Source organism: Pteropus vampyrus, unplaced genomic scaffold (assembly GCF_000151845.1).
Source record: "Pteropus vampyrus isolate Shadow unplaced genomic scaffold, Pvam_2.0 Scaffold170, whole genome shotgun sequence".
NCBI lineage: Eukaryota > Metazoa > Chordata > Mammalia > Chiroptera > Pteropodidae > Pteropus > Pteropus vampyrus.
Window position 1 is genome coordinate 3,617,803 of NW_011888951.1, and position 6,347 is coordinate 3,624,149.

Below are 6,347 nucleotides of genomic sequence, written 5' to 3' on the forward strand. Positions count from 1 at the left end.
GTTTTGCCAAATATATATACTTGTGTAACCACCACCACAACCAGGATATAGAAAATTTTCAACTAAAAAAGTTTCACTGTTCCTCTTTGCAGTCAGTCTCCCCTGCATTCCTCATCCCATTCGACTACTGTTCTAATTTCTATGAAAAAGACTACTTTTGTCTGGTCTAGAACTTCATGTAAATGAAAGCATACAGTATGTATTCTTTTGTGTGTACTTCTGTTCAGCATGATGTTTTTGAGATGCATCCATGTTGTTATGCATATGTAGTTTTTTGTTTCTTGTTTTAAGCAGGGAAGTATTCCATTGTATTGAATATGCCGCATATTTTTAATTTTACTGTACTGATGGACATTTGTTGAATTGGTTTTTCCCCCAGTATTTCTTTATATTGAATAAAAATGCTATAATCATTCTTGTGTAAGGTTTTTGGTGGACTTTTCATTTTATTGATCTTGAGGAGATATGAAGAATTTTGAGCAAATGCTGTAAGAAATCACCAAATTGTTTTCTAAGGTGGTTATATAATTTTTCCATCCCATTGGCAATGAATGTGAAATTGTTTTGCATCCTCACCGACACTTGATATTGTCCATCTTTTTGACTATAGGCGGCCTTTCTAGTAGGTGTTAAGTGGTATCTTATTGTAGTTTTAATTTATATTTCTCTAATGACTGATGATGTTGAGTTTCTCTTCATGTGTTTATCGGCCATTTGTATATTTCTTTTGGGGAATGTCTATTCAGATCCTTTGTCCATTTTATTGTTTTATTTTTTAAGGAATCTATATGAGTTCCAATTTTTTATTAATTGTACTGGGGTGACATTTATTAATAAAATTACATAGGTTTCAAGTGTATAATTCGATAATGTCTTATGTATATTGCATTGGGTGTGCACCACCCAAAGTTAAATTTCCTTCTGTTACCATATATTTGACCCCCTTTACCTTTATCTACCTCCCTGCACCTTTCCTTTGTCCATTTTAAACAGGGTTATTTTTCCTTTTATTATTGAATTGTAAGAGCTCTTTACATATTCTGAAAACAAGTCTTGCATCAGATAATTTTCAAATATTTTCAACCATTTTGTGAGTTTTTTCACTTTTTTGATGGTGTCCTTTGAAACACAAAAATTTAAAAATTTTAAATTAAATACAAGTAAACTAGTTTTTCTTTTGTCACTTATACTTTTGTTGTCCTGAGAAACCATTGCTTAAGCCAAGATCATAAAGATTTATACCTATGCGTTTATCTAAAAGTTTTATGTGCTTATGTATATAGAAATGTAGCTTTTACATTTAGGCCTATAGCCAATTGTGAGTTAATTTTTATATATGGTATGAGGTAAGGGCTCAAGTTCCTTCTTCTACATGTGCCTACTCGGTATTCCCAGCACCATTTGCTGAAAAGCATATTCTTTCCTCTACTGAATTGTCTTGGCACCCTGCCAAAAACCAATTGACCATAGATGTGTGGATTTATTTCTGGACTGCCAACTCTAATGCACTGATCTACATGTCTATTCTAATAATATTGAACATCTTTTCATGTGCTTATTTACCATCTATGAAAGATCTGTTCAACTCTTTTGTCCATTTTTTTTACTTGTTTTCTTATTATTAAACTTTCAGAGTTCTTTATATATTTTCAATACAAGAGCTTTATCAGACATGTGATTTGCAAATATTTTGACCCACTCTGTGAATTGTTCATTCTCTTTAGAGTGTCTTTCAAACAGCAGAAGTCCTTAAGTTTGATCAAGTCCAAGTCAGAATTTTTTCTTGTGTTCTTCACCATTTACCACCCCCAACTTAAACACCTTTGTCTTATCAATTTGTCAAAAATTTATTGTTTCTTTATCTAAAAAGTATAAAAGCGTCACTTCTTCGGGTCTTCATTCTCTTGTCTTCACAATGTTCCCATGAACATATAAAAATTCAATGAAATTTGTAAGCTTTTCTCCTATAAAGCTGTCTTAGTTAGTTTAATTTTCAGACCTGTGTACTCACTTGAGGTGAACCACCTGGGTCCATGAAATGAGTAGGATATGGGGGTATTGCAGCAATACAGAAATAGACTGAATCTAGAAATATTCCTCTTATACCCTCTGAGGCACAAATTGCCAGAGTCAAGGAAAACTTTATCCCCCTTGCAATGTCCAGCAACAGGCAGAGAGATATCCTTCTCAGAGTTAACAGTTTGACAGAGAATTGGAAATGGCAATTAAAGCAGTGGTTATCTGGAGAGAAGAACCAAAATGATGTAGATGATAGAGGCTCTGTTCATCCCTCTGGCAACCAAATCAAAGTTGTGAATAAAAAGAACAAACTAATCAAAACAGACTCACAAATATAGTGGACAATTTGGTGGACAGAGGGGAGGGGAATTGAGGGGGCTGGGAGAATGGAGTGAAGGGCTAAAGAAGTACAAATTAGTAGCTGATGGATGGACATGGGGGTGGGGAGCATGGCATAGGGAATGCAATTAGAATGGATATGTTGGCTAGGTGGAGAATCAGGGAAGGGAGGGAGCAATTGCGGAGGGGGAACCATTTTACGAATTATATAGATGTCTAATTAATGTACTATATACTTGAAACTAATTAAAAAAATTTTTTTTTAAAAAGAAAAAACACTGGTTGTCTAAAATGGGGAGTGGAGAGATAGGCCAAAAGGGATAGCTTACATGCTTTCATGAGTATATGCTCACACACAATATGAGTGGGGCTAAAAGAATGTCCCTGCTAAATATTGTTTTTCTGGTGGATCTGGGGAAAAGGGACTGGGAAAGGATGCTGGTATGAGTGTGTAATTCTTGTCAAGGGAGGATACTGATATAATAACTATATCTTTTGTTCTCTTCTTCTTCCCATATCACTTCAACTTTTTAAAATTCCCCTTCCTGATGCAGTGGTCATAGAACCAAGTCTATGAGTACAAATGCTGGAAACAGGGATGATACTGGAGAATAGCCAAGCGGGCCACTCCATGTACCCCTTTGGCATGTGGGTTATTTTGAGCTGAAGGCAATCAAGATCCAGTAGACTCAAGAAAGATTTTTTACCTCTCAATTACCAAAAGGAATTTAGATAGAGGGTCTGGATCAGAAAGAGAGCTATTATCAGAAATAACTTTTTATCTGAATGACCTATCTGTATGGCAGGGCAAACATCTACTCTTATTATCCTTTGAAATACCCTCCTCCCTTTGAAGCCCCAGGCCACTTTCCCGTTCCTTAGCTCAAGATGGCATATAAGCCTCATGCTCAACTTGCTCTTGGGTCGCATACTTTTATGGTGTTCCTGTATATATAAAATTTAATTTTTCTCTTGTTAATCTGTATTATATCAATCCGATCATTAGATCAGTTAAAGAACCTAGAAAGTTGAAGGAAAAGTTTTGTTCCCCAACACTTCTGGCAATCACAAAGAGACCTTCACTGGCTGGGCACTACTCATTCTGGGGCTGCTTCAACTGAGAGATCGTGAGACCTCTGACAAAAGACTGCTTAAGGTAAGAATTCTTACCACATTGGTCTAGATCTCTGCCTGCAGGATTTGATGGAATCTAGAATGGTGACAGTCCTTTTCTTTTTCTAAATTTAGATTAGCAGAAGAAAATTTCTGTGAACTAGTTCTTTGGGTATAATGACTTTGGTAAAAATTTGTTATAAGTATTCTTGTTTTCTACTGATCACTTTCTTCCCGGAGATGGTCATTGTTTCCTTTTGTCTCTGTTGTCTTGTTCTATGTCTCGAGAGCTTGTGGCTTTATGACCATTGAGAATATTCTCTCTAGTCTCCGCCAACCAGAGGATGCATGTACTGCATGAATCTGGTGGACAGCCAAATAGGCTGTAGCTCTAATAAGCCCTTTGTCTGACTGTGCCAGCTTTCAAAGGAGTTTGTCATGAGGGGTCCTGGTCCATAATGGCCTTTGTCATTTCAACCTTGCTGTCTTCTTGGTGCTGAAAAAGTCCCATTCCAGTAGTGCCTGTCTGGTGTCACAGATTAGCAGGTCTGTCACTAAAGAATCTCATGTTGTCATGAGAAACTGGAGAGTTTTTACACTATGCCATTCTTACCACCTGTGACAATGAAGGTCTTAATTAATGTCTCTCAGCAATGCTTTGTTTTCTTTCGGTGTATAGGTCTTGCACATCTTTGTTAGATATACCCCTATTTCATAGTTTTTGACGTACTTGTAAATGTCATTTTCCCATTTATATTGGTGGTTGCTAGTATACACATATACATCTGATTTGGATACTGATCTTGTATCCTGGAACCTTGCTAAACTCACTAATTAGACTAGTTGCCTTTTGCAGATTTCATGGGATTCTTCTATACAGATAATCATATCATCTGTGAACAAAAAGTTTTACTTTATTCTTTCCTATCTGATGCGTTTTGTTTCTTTCCTGATCATACTGGATAGAATCTCCTATGTTCAATAGTAGTGAGATTCAACATCCTTGCCTTGTTCTTGATTTTGGGAGCAGGAGAAACATTCATATTTAATTTTTCACTGTCAATTTTGATGTTAGTTGTAAGATTTCCTTAGATGCCCTTTATCAGGGCTATGTTAAATTTTGTCAAATGCTTTTCCTGCATCTGTTGAGATGGTCAGATTACCTTTCTTTCCTGGTCTGGTAATACAATGAATCACACTGATTTTCAAATATTTAAACCAACCTTGCTTTCTTGGAATAACCTCCCTTGTCCTTTTTATGTACTGTTGGGTTCCATTTGTTAAAAAATTGTTAAGAATTGTCCTTTTTATGTACTGTTGGGTTCCATTTGTTAAAAAATTGTTAAGAATTTCCTCATCTATGTTCAGTAACTTTCTTATAATGTCTTTGACTCATATTGCTATCAGGGTAATTCTGGCACTCTTTCTCTTTTCCCCCCACTCTAGCTTTCTTTCTTTCTAAGCTTCAGTTTGGATAGTTTCTTTTGCTATATATTCAATTTCACAGTGCTTTTCTTCTGTGTTATCTACTCTTTTTTTTTCTTTCTTTTCCCAGCTTTATTGAATTATAATAGACAATTAGTTGCTCATATTTACATTGTACAATTCAATGAGGTTTTTTAGTTGGCATACAATAATATACCAGTTTCATTTGTACAGCCTAGTGATCAGAGATCCACATAACTCATGAAGTGATCACCCCACTAAATCTAGTACCCTTCTTCCCCCTACATATTTATAACACTATTAACCATCTTCCCCATGCTATACTCTACATCTCCACATCTATTCTGCAACTATCTATTTGTACCTCTTAATCCCTTTGCCTTTTTTTGTCTTTCCCTCAACCCCCATACTATCTAGTAACCCTCAAAATATACTCTGTATCTATGAGTTTATGACTGCTTTTGTTATTATTTTGTTCTTTAGATTCCACATGTACGTGTAATCATGCAATATTTGTCTTTCTCTATCTGACCCATTTTATTCAGCACAATACCCTCTAAGTCCATCAAAGCAATTTCTTTTTCCATCCCCCTCCTTTTAGTATGTGTGTGTCTTTTAATCTGAAGTGAGTCTCTTGTAGGCAGCATATGTAGAGGACTTGTTTTCTTATTCATTCAGCTACTCTATCTCTTGGTTAGAGTACTTAATTCTTTTCCATTTGAGGTACTTGTTGATAGAAATGTAGATATTACCATTCTTTATTCATGTTTTTGATACATGTTCTTTCTTCTTAAAGAAGTCTCTCCAACATTTCTTGTAATACTGGCCTACTGTTGATAAATCCCTTTAGCTTATTTTTGTCTGGGAAGCTCTTTATCTGTCCTTCAACTCTAAATGATAGCTTTGCTGGATAAAGTATTCTTGGTTGTAGATCCTGGGTTTTCATCATGTCTAATATTTTGTGCCAAGCCCTTATGTCCTGCATAGTTTCTTTAGAGAAATCAGCTGCCAGCCTTATCGGTGCTCCCTTGTAGGTAACTGCTTTTCTCTTGCTGCTTTTAAGATTCTTTGTATTTAATCTTTGGCATTTTAATTATGACATGTCTTGGTGTTGGCCTCTTTGGGTTCCTCTTTCTCGGGACTGAGCTTCCTTCACCAGGTAAGAGAAGTTTTCCATCATTATTTCTTCAAATAGTTCTTCAAAGTCTTGTTTTCCTTCAAGTACCCCTATGACATGGATATTTTCATATTTAATAGTGTCCCATAAGTTCCTTAAGTTATTATAGTCTTGGCTTCTTTTTTCTTGCCATTCTCATTGAGTGTCCTTGGCTTCCCCATCCTCTATATCAGTGGTTCAATTCTCTTCCTTATCCACTCTTTATTCCATCTAATATCCTCTTCATCTCAGATAATGTGTTCTTCATTTCTGA

At 35.7% G+C, this 6,347-nt stretch overlaps 1 protein-coding gene across 1 annotated transcript in view; it reads right to left on the reverse strand.

The window, feature by feature from the left end:
- The window catches only part of ZYG11B (zyg-11 family member B, cell cycle regulator), a 66,053-nt gene that overhangs the window by 5,590 nt on the left and 54,116 nt on the right, over positions 1-6,347 (reverse strand). The window lies entirely within an intron of this gene.